General features: G+C 36.8%; 1 long non-coding RNA gene across 1 annotated transcript in view; it reads right to left on the minus strand.

Moving 5' to 3' along the window:
- Positions 1 to 15,598, minus strand: part of LOC138693795 (uncharacterized) — a 286,495-nt gene that overhangs the window by 18,928 nt on the left and 251,969 nt on the right. Inside the window, exon 8 of the long non-coding RNA XR_011330453.1 lies at positions 10,348 to 10,392. This is a non-coding gene — a long non-coding RNA (uncharacterized lncRNA). The remainder of the gene's footprint in view (positions 1 to 10,347; positions 10,393 to 15,598) is intronic.

A 15,598-nucleotide genomic window follows, 5' to 3' on the forward strand; every position in this document is an offset into this window, starting at 1 on the left:
AGAAAGAACGGATGGATTTCAAACTATCGATACGCAACGAGGAGAGAGATATAGTGAGGGGGACCACGACTGTTGGGTCAGCCATAGAATGCAGTTTCAGTTGAGAATATGGTGTTGGTCTGGTGTACAACGTGCTTTCATCGTAGAGACATTTTTGGAAAATGAAGAGTCTGTGATCGCCACTCAGGACTCATTTCGACATCGGATGTCACGCTAGGATTCCAACTCGGAATACAATTTTGCGGTGGGTGGCTTCATTTCGTATCACAGGTTCAACATTAAAGAAGAAATCACCCGGACGAAATTCTATTGCACTGAGATTGTCCGAGGCTACGGTAAGATCTCGCGCCCTGCGACTTCTTTCTTTGGGACCATTTGAAGGCGTAAGTTTGTAAACATCGATCACATACACTGGACGAACTGAAGACAGCGATTCGTGAAGAAATCGTGGCAATTGCACCAGCTATGACTGTGAAAGTGATGGCGAACATCAGAAAACGCCTCGATGCCTGTATTGAAAGCCAAGGACATCATATGGATAATGTTGTTTTCCATAAATAAACTGCATGTATTGGTGAATATGTTGATAACAATAAATTTTTGATTTGATGAATCTTTACAATTTTCTTGCCATGTCAAATCCATCCGTTCTTTCTGACGCACCCTGTACAATGGCAACGTTTAATGCCTTCACTTATTTCTAGCTCTTAAATAAAACGCTACTCCAACTAATAGATTTTTTAAGTCGTATTTCGAGTCCCGTATGTTACTACAGATACAAGTTGCTTTATGTTCAGAATCATTTCTTCCACACATTTTCTTCATGCTTGCAATAACTCCTCTCCTATTGTATTTACTTAAGTGCAATGACATCGAGCAAATATTCTTGCACAGAGAGATCCTTCGTAACTCCGCGGGTGAACATTACCAATTCTACTGCATCAATACTGTGTTTCCACCTAAAGCGAGAGATTAGGCCACTGTTTACGCATCTTCGATTTCAGTTCTCGTTCAGCTGGTGTTTCGATATCCCTTACCCTCCTTTGCATTGTTCGTGTGGATAATTTCATACTGTTGAATGAAAACATCAGATTATTCGGGACAAACAATGTTAGCAATTTATTCAGACATGTTTTAATGAACTGTTCTGCATTACAGCGCTTCAGTGTAGGGCTGGGTTCGGTTCGGAGCAGTTACTGTGACGTCATTACTCGGTTGAACCGAGTACAAATTTGTAGCGGCAGATTTAAAATTTAGATAGATTGTGTCGATTTTAGAACGTACTTTGAAAGTGAAACCAAGCGTGTTTTAAAAGCGTTGTAGTAAAGCGCTTTCGCTTTGCCAATTGACGAGAAAAAAGTGCTTCTCTTCATTGCAAAATGGCGGTTGCAAATTTTATTTGCGTGATTACAACTATTTGCGGAGTTATTTTGTATGAAAGGCCTATTTAACTCTCAGTGTTGTTATATATATGGCAGACGAAATAAAATGGATAAAATAATTTATAAATCTAACAGCTAATAAATTAATATGTGACGTAAACGTTAAACGCTACAGCTAAGTAAAATGAAGATAGAAACAGGCGCTCCATGAAGCGCTACCTAAGACACTTAAATGTAACACACAGAATTATTTACTATTACGGAAAGTGGATAAAATAATCAATTAATTACTAGCCTTCCATACAACCATGTTCTATTTGGTGAAGAGTAATATTATTGATAAATTAAAGTAATTAGGTATAATAATTCGTAGAAATAAATACAAATAAAATGACTGATAAGGTACCGCAAATCCAATAAACACGAAAGGAAGAAAAATATAATGCACTTCCTTTTTTACCATATTTTAATATTAATCAAACACTCTAATATAATAATAATAATAATAATAATAATAATAATAATAATAATAATAATGATAATGATAATAATAATAATAGTAAAAATAGTAATGATAATAATAACAATATTTATGGCTTTTAAGGAACCCGGAGGTTCATTGCCGCCCTCACATAAACCCGCCTTCATCGGTCCCTATCCTGAGCATGGTAAATCCAGTCTATATAATCATATCTCACCTCCCTCAATTACATTTCAATATTATCCTCCCATTTACGTCTCGGCCTCCCCAAAGGTCTCATTTCCTCCGGCCTCTCAACTAACACTCTATATGCATTTCTGGATTCGCCCATACGTGCTGCATGCCCTGCCTATCTTAAACGTCTGGATTTAATATTCCTAATTATGTCAGGTGAAGAACACAATGCGTGCAGTTTTGCGTTATATATCTTTCTCCATTCTCCTGTAACTTTATCCCTCTTAGCCCCAAATATTTTCCTAAGCATCCTATTCTGAAACACCCTTAACCTCTGTTCCTCTCTCAAAGTGAGAGTCCAAGTTTCACAACCATATAAAATAAGCTGTAATATAATTGTTTTATAAATTCTAACTTTCAGGTTTTCTGAGAGCAGACTGGATGATAAAAGCTTCTCAACCGAATAGTAAAATGCATTTCTCATATTTATTCTGCGTTTAATTTCCTCCCGACTATCATTTATATTTGTTACTGTTGCTCCAAGATATTTGAATTTTTCCACCTCTTCAAACGATAAATTTCCAACTTTTATATTTCCATTTCGTACAATATTCTGGTCACGAGACATAATCATATACTTTGTCTTTTCGGGATTTACTTTCACACCTATCTCTTTACTTGCTTCAAGTAAAATGCCCGTGTTTTCCTTAATTTTTTGTGGAGTTTTTTCCTAATATATTCACGTTATCCGCATAAACAAGGAGCTGACGTAATCCGTTCAATTCCAAACTTTCTCTGTTATCCTGACTTTAATATTAGTAATAATAATAATAATAATAATAATAATAATAATAATAATAATAATATTATTATTATTATTATTACTATTACATTATTATTATTATTATTATTATTATTATTATTATTATGTAGAGTAATATGTTCAGACTGTCAGTGTTCATTAGGCCCACTTGACAGGTCACATAATAGGATGAACTCCTCTTCAATACTAGAGGTCTTTCAGCCCGTCTTGGGGATAAGGAAATAATTTGTCCTGCATTTTGCTGGAGTAAGGGACAAATGTTTCATGACATGGCCACCAAGGTCACCCGATATGACTGCATGTGACTTTTTTCTATGGGGGTAACTAAAGGACCGTATGTTTGTACCGCCTTTGCTACGTGATTTAGAGGAACTAAAAACCAGAATTCGAGAAGCTGCCGCCACGGTCACAGAGGATATGTTGAAAAGGGTGTGGGAAGAGTTTGATTATCGTTTGGACATCTGCCGAGTCACTCGTGGTTCACACATTGAATCTCTGTAAGGTGTAAACAGAACTTTGAAAGTTTGACTTTAAACTGACGTGTGTTTGAAATGCTATCATTAGTAGTTTTTGTGTAATAAAATATTGAAAGTGTTACCGGACTTTTGATATGCCCTGTACTTTGCATACTTCCACTCGGTAATGAGTTTTGGAATAATATTCTGGGAGAATTCTACCGATAGCAATACTACAAGAAATAGTAATAGTAGGCTCCGTATTCCTATAGAGTGGAATGAAGTTGCCTGATTCGAAGTATATATGACGTCATAACACAGGTGCAGGTACGTTGGTATACAAAATAGCTACGCATCCTACGCCCCCTTCCTCTACTGCATGTTCAGTTAAAAGTGTGTCATGGCTCGCTGTATGCCGTCACGTGGCTAGTCGATGAGCCTAGAGAATTCAATCTTCCTACACTTCCGCAGAGGTGTAGCACCTATCTGCCAGAGAAGTTGCCTAGCAAGTACGGCGTTCATTCTGAAGAGTACTTAGCGATACGTACGGTGACGCCGGTAGTGGCAGGAGTGTGAACTGTTTCGAAACATGTACTGAGGTGAGTTTTTTCTTACTGTCGAGATATGGGGAGAGGGTTAAGACGATTATTTACGTATTTGTTGACATTAATTTCGACGGTCAACATGGACACGGAGCATTTGATTTGTGTTGTGGAATGTTGCCGTACGCAAACGATGATAACAAATACCCTGCCTCGCAAAACAGTTCGAAAAAGGTTATGGTAGTACACAGACAGTACAGACCGCCATCTGTTGCTACGACGTTCAAGTTATACCGTACACGTTCTCAAGTTCAGATTGAACGCCTTGATTAATAGGCAACTTCTCTGACATAAAAGCTGAAACTCGCTTCAAATCGCTGACTCAACAGTGACGTCATAGCACACTTTCAAATGAACTCCCAGTAGAATAGGGGTCGGCAAAACGTCAACGTAAGTGACGTCACATGAAACGCAGCCCGCCTTGCAAGACGAGGGGTGGTAGAAAGCAGTAGGCTGGGCCTGGGCCGTCAGTTACAGTTTGCATGTGTCGTCTTCGCATCCTGCTGATGGATTTGAAATTACTCCTCAGCCTATCCGATGTTTTAATTAGTCAAGTGAAATCTGGTTCTCAATCAAAAGTTGCAATTTGTAATTGCTCAAATGATGTTGGTCCGTCAATCGGGAGCGCGCTTTACATTTAATGTGTTTCATTTTTTAAAGAAATTGGTCACGTATATATGTTGAGCCAAACATTGAAACAAACCTAGCACAAAGTGACCTAAGGTGTGGATATTTTCAATTATGGTGAATTTTTGGGAAATTTTTAAATCTGAGAAATTTTCCTTTATTTTCACTTCTTTGCAAAGTTTCAAAATTGTATTATATCAGAAAATGATATTAGGCAACGCTTTTTCCTACTCAGTATTAATACTACGCCAAAGTACTCGTGACAATGGAGTTTTGTCTTTAAGGTGGTAATATGAAACTCTTTAAGTAGTTTAGAACATAACAAACATATTACATTTTCTTCCTGTGCACAACAAAGCATATATTTCTCGTCCCATTCTTCTACAAATATTCATTTTGCTGCACTCTTTACGTTTAATGGTTTGGAAACAGACATGCTGATCGCCAGTTACGTATGTACTCGGCCTGCCCTAGTGCGTGTGGAGGGTGAACTGCCCCTGCATACGTATGAACTCGGCCTGCCCTAGTGCGTGTGGAGGGTGAACTGCCCCTGCATACGTATGAACTCGGCCTGCCCTAGTGCGCGTGGAGGGTGAACTGCCCCTGCATACATATGTACTCGGCCTGCCCTAGTGCGCGTGGAGGGTGAACTGCCCCTGCATACGTATGTACTCGGCCTGCCCTAGTGCGTGTGGAGGGTGAACTGCCCTGCATACGTATGTACTCGGCCTGCCCTAGTGCGTGTGGAGGGTGAACTGCCCCTGCATACGTATGTACTCGGCCTGCCCTAGTGCGTGTGGAGGGTGAACTGTCCCTGCATACGTATGTACTCGGCCTGCCCTAGTGCGTGTGGAGGGTGAACTGTCCCTGCATACGTATGTACTCGGCCTGCCCTAGTGCGTGTGGAGGGTGAACTGTCCTGCATACGTATGTACTCGGCCTGCCCTAGTGCGTGTGGAGGGTGAACTGTCCTGCATACGTATGACGTAAGATGCCGCACGAGACGCCGACCGCTGCTCTAGAAAGTAAAACCGGGACGCAGTCGTAGCCTTGCCGTGCTTACTAGTCGTGCTGCATCTCTGTGGCTGATTGCAGGTTCACTGCAGGTGAAATGCCTTAGGTAAGATGCTCAAGCGTGTAATATTTACAGGGCATAGTTTAGGACAGTGATCATCAACTCGCGTATGAACGGGCCCGGGCAGAGCTTGGCTCATGCATGCTTACTGTACCGGGCAAATGACCGGTTTGTGACGTTGCGTTGTACGTAGTGAACAGAGGCGGTTCTTGCCATCCATTCAGACAAGAGATGTGAGGAGCAGAAAACACTTCAAAACGCAGGCCACACTGAAGAAATACAACTTACAGATGCATTATACAACTCACAGTAACGAATATGGCAGATACGAGGAGAAAAGCATGCAGCATTAATTCAACAATTGAAGGGAAATGACCTAGATGTTGTTTAAGAGGACAGTACTCAGGAATCGGCTGTGCGACTCGGTTATAAAATTTCACTTTTAATAGTAAGCAATTAGAAACCTTTTAAAGATTGAAAATTTGAAGAATGTTTAATTAGAACTGAAGAACTTTTCTCAAGTGTAGGAGTTTGAATCTATCAGCTTGTCTCCTTCCACCGTGATGCATCCCATCCGAGGTCTAGCCGAGGACGTTCAAGTGGAACTAGTAATTATTATTGTCAGTCTTTCATTTGTTATTCTTTCGCAGTAGATGAAAATACTTATGTAAACGATAATCCCCAACTGGTGATTTTTGTAAGAGGCGTTATTGAAAACCTTCAGATTAAGGAGAACTATTGACTTACATATTGTTCTCATGAAGGATACTACTACTGGTTCCGATATTTTCATGTAGAGGCTGTAGAAATTATTTTGGACTTCCTTGGAATAAACTTATATCCTTGGCAACCAATGGTGCTCCTTCCATAGTTGGAATACGGGTGTAATAAGGAGTCTAAGGGACGAAGTGAAAAGTTTTAATGTATCCCATGAAGTTATTTCTGTTCACTGCATTATACACCAACAGAATTCATGTGCCAAAAAAATGGTCTTACAGAAGTAGCCCAGTTGGAAAAACCACCAACACAATTATATCGAAAAGTCTCGCTCATTGTCAATTTAAGTCTTTCTTGATGAATGCAATAGCGAGTATGGCGATCTGTCATATTATAGTAAAGTACGGTGACTTAGTCGTGGCAAATTATTGGATAGGTTCTTTGAACTGAGGGAGGAAACATCATCGTTCACGGAGGAAGAAGAAAAGTCTGTATCATAAGTGAAAAATGAAAAAATGGATTTGTGAACTTGCCTTCTTAATGGAATTATCTGAATGCTTTAAATTGTTTTCTACAAGGTAACAACAAGATTATTACACAGTTATATGACAGACTGAAGGCGTTTAATATGAAACCACCTCTAATTATGGAACCTTAACTTAACTAAAAGGATACGTTACAGCACATTTTTCAAAATTAACAACGATATAGGCATACTAGTTTGTTAAGACTTCGGATTTCGAAGAATATATTCACACATCATGACGATCTGCGCCAGGAATTTGATTCGAGATTTAAAGATTAGGAAAATTTTCAATTTGATTTTCAATTATTATTTGTAATTAGAACTTATTGATTTACTTCACGAAGGTTAATTGAAGGACAAATATCAAAACAAAAGAAGTTATCTGACTTTTATATGAACTTTCCATGTGTTCGATTTCCCCGATTGTACAGACATCCATTTTCGGATTCACAAAATATCTGTGCGAACAGTAATTTTTTCATATGATGAAGATAAACAAGCCATGTCATGGAAGCCAAGTATCGGATCACAACTTAAAATGTGCTGTCACATTATGCACTATACAAACAATAGTTCCAAAAGTTGAGAAATTGCTGAGGGAAAAGAGAATTAATCAAATCCCGAAAAATCAGTGCTAATGCCAGTGTTGAGTGGACTGAATGTAGTTAATTTCTTCATTACTATTCGTAGGTTTTTTTATGTGTTTTGTTCAACATTTTCCTTAACAGAAGAAGTTTACACATTTACAGTAATTGTCATGCATTGCCCGAAAAATTAACATAAAGTGTGTATAACATTTCTAAAAGTAATTATAAATTTATTAACTTCTAACTTTGTTGAAAATAGGCTACAATGTATTTTTTTCTCAAATTGCTTAAGATAGTTTATTTAGTTATTCCTATTCAGCTTGATGACGACACGGAGCTCTGAGTTGGGGACCACTGGTCTAGGATATTTGAACTGATATTTTCACGGTCAATATAGACATTGCATACAAATTGTTTAAAATAAACGTAAAAGTGACAAAAACAGCGTACTGAAAAGACACTGTAGTACCGTACTAAAAGGCACAGGAAGTGTAATCCAAAAGAACCAGTGCCATAAAAACCTGAAAATTATGAAGATATTTAACTCGACCTTTAGCATGAGTTTTTGTAGCCTACCATGATGTTCAGTGCCAACATCTCTATTACTAAATTAAATAATCTGTATTTTAGGAATTTCTAGAAAAGTACATGGAAAATTAGTGGGTTTTCAGTGATGAGCGACATGCAATACCCTAATGAAAACATGAAAAAATGTCAGAAAATTGAAATATCTTGTACTACATCATGCACCAATAATGTCATGTGCCATTGAAAGCATTTCTTGCAATATAAAATCATTTCAAGTGACATCCGCATATGTTGAAGCTCCGTCACGCACGTTATTATTCACTGCAAAGATCACGACGGAATGAACATCACGGCTCAAGCATGTGTTTACTAGCATAGCTTCAGAATGTCGGGAGTTGACTGTACTCCACGAACACGCAGCGACGACCTATTTGTTTATACCCTTATCCCTTTCATTACCTGTGTTCAGCGTACTATATACCTAATGTGTCATTACCATTAGGTAGCTGGAATACGAAGCCTAGTAATTATAATAAAAGTATGTGCCAGATTTAGGGAATCGTGTAGGACCACTTAAAAAAATTACAAATAATGCTCATGGCTTGTCAATATAATTTTTAATTAACAAACTTCCTTGTATATGATCGTGAAAACTTTGTAACTAACGCACCAGTTCATAGCATAAATACTCGCCAAAAATGACTTTCATACTCCATCGGCAAGTCTATCGTGCTATCAAAAATGAGTGCGTTATATGGCAGTAAAACGTTTTAATAACCCCCCCTCCATGGATTTAAAAATCAAACTCAAAACATGAGATTATTTAGGGCCAAACTGAAGATGTGCCTAATTCCTCGCGCCGTCTATTCTGCAGATGAATCTATGACAATGAACAACGCTCCAGCCTTGTATTAGGGCTATTCCATATGAAACACCATGGCATGTCGGGATTATCTGAAGATTCGTGCAGACTTTTATTATGTAGGAACTAGTAAACGTACAAATTTTGACTTTCTATAGCACAGCAGTATTTCAGATAAAATCCCTTAAAACTGAGCGTGTTTTGTATTTTATTTTTACTTTCAAAGCGTACTACTACGTCTGGCTTCGAAATAAAAACTTAAGCTAATTTTGTAATGCACATTTAAGTGTATTAATGGCGTATAACACATATATTTTATTATTTTTCGAAATTATGGATATAGTGTTTTTGTAATTTATAACATGATACCACCAAAAAAGTATGGATATAAAATAGTTATAGTTATTGTTGAGACTAAAACCATACATTAAAAAAAACATTTTAAATGAAAAGCCTTCAAATAAATATTTCCAATCTGGCTATAAAAATAGGCGCGCCCTGCGGAGTCAGAATATTCTTATCAGTGCCCTTGGTGTGCTGTCACAACACAAGGAATGAGACGAATACGTGACCCACCAGCCAGTCCTCCGAGTGTATTATTACACGGTGACAGTGGTTTTTCAATTCCAAAGTTTGAGCGTTTTCCTTTATTGTGTTGCAGAAATTAAGAAAACTGCTATATTAAGGTAAGATACTGATTACGTATTGTCTTAAAAGCAAGAATTATACCAATCGTAACCATCAGTAAACAGTAACAGGTTAGTGTAGTGATTATGTAATATCTGTATACTATTCAGAGAAATGCATGTTTCATTTAGAATGCGTGCACTGCTCGCCTGACGAGCTGCTACCACGCGCACGCTCGGCTTGCTGTGGGATCAAGTCCACAATGAGAATTATTTTCTTTATTTTATTTTCCACCGTTATCCAAAGAACATTTTGGATCTGTAAACTGTGTTTTATTCTATATTAAGTCACCCATATTGTCTTATTTTTATTTTTTAGCTATTTCGTCAAGATAAAAAGTAATATAAATAAATCTGCCTAGTCAAGTGAATAAAAATTAAAAAAAATCCTCCGAAGTTATTATATCACTCTCGGAGTCTGCTTTAAAAAGAGACGCCGTTGAAAATCCTACCACTTAATGTCTCTGAACAATGTTCTTCCAAAACTAAGAATTTTACGAAAGTACGATAAATTTGACGCTCGATAAAATGAAAAGTAATACTAGTTGGGGATATTTTAACCCACCATTATGCTTGTCCAGCGAGGTGAAATTTTCTCAAATATTGTCCGATTTCATATGAAACGGCCCATTAAGTATTGATACTAAACCCTTGTGATGTAAAACTCTACTCTTCTGTGTATTACATTGTGACTATAAGTAGCACTATTAAGATTTCTTTGGCATGTTCCATACTCTAGCTGTGAAGCTATGTAAGATTACCATGAAATATAAATAAATACAATACAATACAAACAGCTATGTACAGTCATGAGTTACTTACGACTTCTTGAATGAGCATTTTCTCTCGGCCAGATGGATGGGCCACCTGTAAAAGGAAAATAAACCAAAAAAATTACCAAGTATACATCGGCCAAACCAAACGAAATTTCAAAATCAGAAACAGTAAGCATGTTGCAGATTTTCATAATAATCGAAAAAAAATTGTAACCGATATAATATAAGAGAGCCATGAACTGTCTAACATAAATAACGCACTTAAAACTTTGAAAGTAACCAATAACAGACAATAACTTAAACACTTGGTTGTATTATTCACCAAGGACATGAACTTCTCCAAGCATATTACTTTATATAGGGACATCATTATTTTTACTTCAATTTTTATTGTACCTGATTTTTTTAATGTACTTCACTCCCACCCCTTCTACTAATGAAATTCAATTGTCCTCCACACAGAACCAAGACCGCATATGTAATAAAAGTCGCCTTACGGTCATAGAAAAAATAGTACTGAGTTAGTGAGTATAGTACGTTCCAGAAGTATGGTCGCGTTTCCCAGTGAAGAAAGAGCTTTCATTATTGAATCACAGATACTGTGCGTCCGTTTGCTTGCGTCGTATTCTGGTTTCCTCCACCTGCTTCTACTCGCCTGTCTGTAAAGGGTAGTGGCTGGGCTGTCTTAGCTCTTTTCTGAAAATATTTTCTGTTAGAAATTGGACGTATACGTAATATTACACAACTGTTTAAAATAAATAAAATAAAAGCGCCTTCTTAAATAACAAACTGTCACGCGATTTCTCCCCTTTCTACGATTCTGCGACATAACCACTTGGACGGCCAGTAGATAGCATGTCTGAGTAATTTTATCTTTTCGTATCAGGCAGAAGTGAAGATTGAATTTACAGTACGTAAGGTGCTCTTCTACAGAGTAGGTACAGAATATGAGTTACTGGTACGAAGGACGGACTGGAAACTGGAACTAGTCTATGTGAGATAATATGCACGAAAGAACTGAAGACTCTATCGAAATGAACGGCCACAAGTGTGTTTAAATATCCATATTATGATTTTTTTTTTCAATTTAACTTCATTCTCTGTATCGTACGCTAATGTGCTGTAGACAGTATAATATACGCTGCATAATGAATACGTCCACACGGAAAGCTCAGTTCGTGAGTAAAAACATTTACTGTTAATACTGTACTGAATTATAATTAAAGAAAAACGTATTGAAAATTATCAAAATCAAAATCGTGATATTTCCTTTTTTTAAATTTTAGTAGGTTATTTTACGACGCTTTATCAACATCTTAGGCTATTTAGCGTCTGAATGAGATGAAGGCGAAATGAGTCCGGGTCCAGCACCGAAAGTTACCCAGCATTTGCTCATATTGGGTTGAGGAAACAACTCGGAAAAACCCTCAACCAGGTAACTTGTCCCGACCGGGAATCGAACCCGGGCCACCTGATTTCGCGGCCAGACGCGCTAACCTTTACTCCACAGTTAAGTAAATGGATGAACTACTTTTTTCCCCACCTATACTAGTAAAGTGATTTGCTTGTATTTTATGCCAGTATCATCAAACTCCAGTCGTGGAAGAGGGTAGCAAACAGTGTTTCCCGTTCTCAACCGTTAATCCAAAGGTATAGTCAGGTTATTATTAGGAACGTTAATAAAAATAAAATGATGTCCCGGTAATATTCTTTGTAATGAATGTAAAATGCTATGTTTTATCTTTCATAATTCTAAATATTTGAATATGCCTACCTTACAAAAACTGTTTTATGCATTAGTTACGCCAAAATTAGAATACTGTTCGATAATTTGAAATCCAATGACAATCAAACTTATAAATTTGCTTGAACAAGTTCAAAATAAATTTCTAAAATACCTGTATTTTAAAAGTTTTAATTGTTGTCCACAATATGAAACACACACTTTTGCATTACTATGGTGCGCCGAAGTGCGTGTGATATGTACGTGCAGGAATTCTGCATTACTACTGTATATGGTGAAGGATGGGTAGAACAGAGAAAAATTCTTTCCGGCACCGAGACTCGAACCCGGGTTTTCAGCTCTACGTGCTGACTAGGATCTGGTGTGGCTTAGTGGATACAGCGTCGAGTCTCGGTGCCGAAGAGAATTTTTCTCCGTTCTACCTATTCTTCACCATATGGCAATGCAGAATTTCTGCACGGAAATATCACAAATGTACTTCGGTATCTAATCACTTCGTGATTCAAGACGGCGCGGCGCCATGTTCCGTCGGACCCCGGCCACTTAGTCACTCGTAATGAGTGCACCTCTGTACACAGTGTTGGACATTGTGCCGCTGCCACATATTCATAAGAGGTGGAACTTAAACTGAGAAGGATTCAATCCGGCATCGGAACTAGAATCCGGTGTGGCTTTGTAGGTAAAGCATCAGCACGTAGAGCTGAAAATCCGGGTTCGAGTCCTGATGCAGGAGAGAATTTTTCTTCTTCTACCCATTCTTCAACATCCAATTTTATGATTCAGTTTTTGACGTTTCAGCCTTATCGCATGGAACATATTGCACTGCTTTATCGTTTTATCAATTATAAAATAGATGATATTAGTATACATGATAATACTTCTTATGTCCCGTACAGTGCTTCTTACAAATGTCGTAATATTTTTTATCCCAAAAGTAAATACAAATTCATACTATTAGTGTCCTATTTATAGAATTCTTCGTACTTATAATCGATTGCATAGCTTAGGAGAAATATAATTACGAGTCTTAAGCAATTCAAATACACTTGTAATACATTTCCTTAAAAAATGGTTTATTTAACGACGCTCACAACTGCAGAGGTTATATCACCGTCACCGGTGTGCCGGAATTTTGTCCCGCAGTACTTCTTTTGCATGCCAATAAATCTACTGACATGAGCCTGTCACATTCAAACACACTTAAATATCATCTTCCTTGGCCGGGATCGAAAGTGATATAGATTTATATTACCTTTTCATACCTATTAACTTTCTTCTAAGATTTATATATTTACATTACCTTAATTTTGTAAATATACAGAATGATACAAAAGTCCTGCGACATAGACAAACTCCGTAATAGTGCAGATAGCGAAAAATGAAAATGTTACAAATAGGTAGTTTTCAGTCTAATGTGCTTGAATTTTAACATAGAATACATCTTTGGGGCTGTACACTAATACGACACAGTCGCCAGTCCAAATGTTGCGAAATTAGTGGATTTTCCGCTAGTTTTACTGGATTTTAGATATGTGGTTTATCGGGTAAATTACGAAATGATGATGATTAGCAGTGAAACCAATACATGTTCAGGGAAAACCGCCAGGAAAGAATAAAATTCCCCCGAATTCACAGACGGACGGACGGACGGACGGACGGACAGACACACACACAGACACACAGATAGATAGATAGATAGATAGATAGATAGATAGATAGATAGATAGATAGATAGATAGATAGATAGATAGATAGATAGATAGATAGATAGATAGATAGATAGATAGATAGATAGATAGATAGATAGATAGAGAGGCAGGCAGACAGACAGACACAGACAGACACAGACAGACAGACAGACAGACAGACAGACAGACAGACAGACAGACAGACAGACAGACAGATAGATAGATAGATAGATAGATAGATAGATAGATAGATAGATAGATAGATAGATATATAGATAGATAGATAGATAGATAGATAGATAGATAGATAGATAGATAGATAGATAGATAGATAGATAGATAGATAGATAGATAGATAGATAGATAGATAGATAGATAGATAGATAGATAGATAGATAGATAGATAGATAGATAGATAGATAGATAGATAGATAGATAGATAGATAGATAGATAGATAGATAGATAGATAGATAGATAGATAGATAGATAGATAGATACAGACAGACAGACAGACAGACAGACAGACAGACAGACAGACAGACAGACAGACAGACAGACAGACAGACAGACAGATAGATAGATAGATAGATAGATAGATAGATAGATAGATAGATAGATAGATAGATAGATAGATAGATAGATAGATAGATAGATAGATAGATAGATAGATAGATAGATAGATAGATAGATAGATAGATAGATCATTTTGCAGAAACATGTGGAACATGTACGGCATCGTCATATAGGCCTACAATTTAAAATACATGATATCATACAATGGATACAAATTAAGATACATGAATATTAAAAAACTCATCGACATCATACAATGGATTTGCCAATAATATAGTCCTAATTCGTGTCCTAAACACTCGGAATGGAAGATTCCTTATATCAACAGGTAGACTATTAAATAATTTAAAAGCAAAGAATAGAAAACTATTTTGAGTAATACTGTAGCTATTTACATTTATCAATATATGAATTTGTATTATTTCTTGTAGAATATTTATGAACAGAAGTACGTGCTATGTAATTATTAATGTTATTCCGAATGTAAAGAAGGCAGGCCAATACATACATAGACGGCAATGTCAAAATTTGTGGCCTTATAAAAAGAGGTTTACAATGAGTCGTATTTGGTACTCCATGAATTAATATTAAAGTTTTCTTTTGTAATATGAAAAGAGCTTGAGCAGAAGTATGGTGACCCCAAAGAATAATACCATAATTTAAATGACTTTGTATATGGCTATGAAATATTGTAAACAATACCTTGTTAGGTAAATTATTCCTTAACAACCTTAACATATATAGGCCTTTACTTATTTTCTTAGTAACATAGTCAACATGAGTTTTCTATCCCATTCTAGGCTCAAGAAAGATGCCCAGAAACCTAACAGCAATATTACTAACAGTAGTAAGACGATTAACACCAAAGTTTAATTTAATAGTTTTGTTAGAATTAATCATAAGGTTTTTCGCACTGCACCAATCAACAACCCTACTTGATACATCTGCAAGTTCCATAGACAATATGTCACTATTTTTATGAATAGTATTAACGACTAAATCATCAGCAAACATGAAAGACTCAGAAAATCCATCCCGAATATAGTCGGGAAGATCATTAACATAAATAATAAACAATAAAGGTCTCAAAATTGAGCCTTGAGCCACACCATGTTTTAATACCTGATACTGTGACCTTTTACCATTTGCCAAAACAGATTGATGCCTATCATTCAAATAAGACGCTAAAAATTTTACACTAAGACCATTAAAACCATAATATTTAAGCTTAAGTAAAAGAGTTTCATGAGAAACTGTGTCGAAAGCCTTTGAGAAATCATAAAAAATATTA

This window comes from Periplaneta americana, unplaced genomic scaffold (genome assembly GCF_040183065.1).
Source record: "Periplaneta americana isolate PAMFEO1 unplaced genomic scaffold, P.americana_PAMFEO1_priV1 scaffold_21, whole genome shotgun sequence".
NCBI classification, from domain to species: domain Eukaryota; kingdom Metazoa; phylum Arthropoda; class Insecta; order Blattodea; family Blattidae; genus Periplaneta; species Periplaneta americana.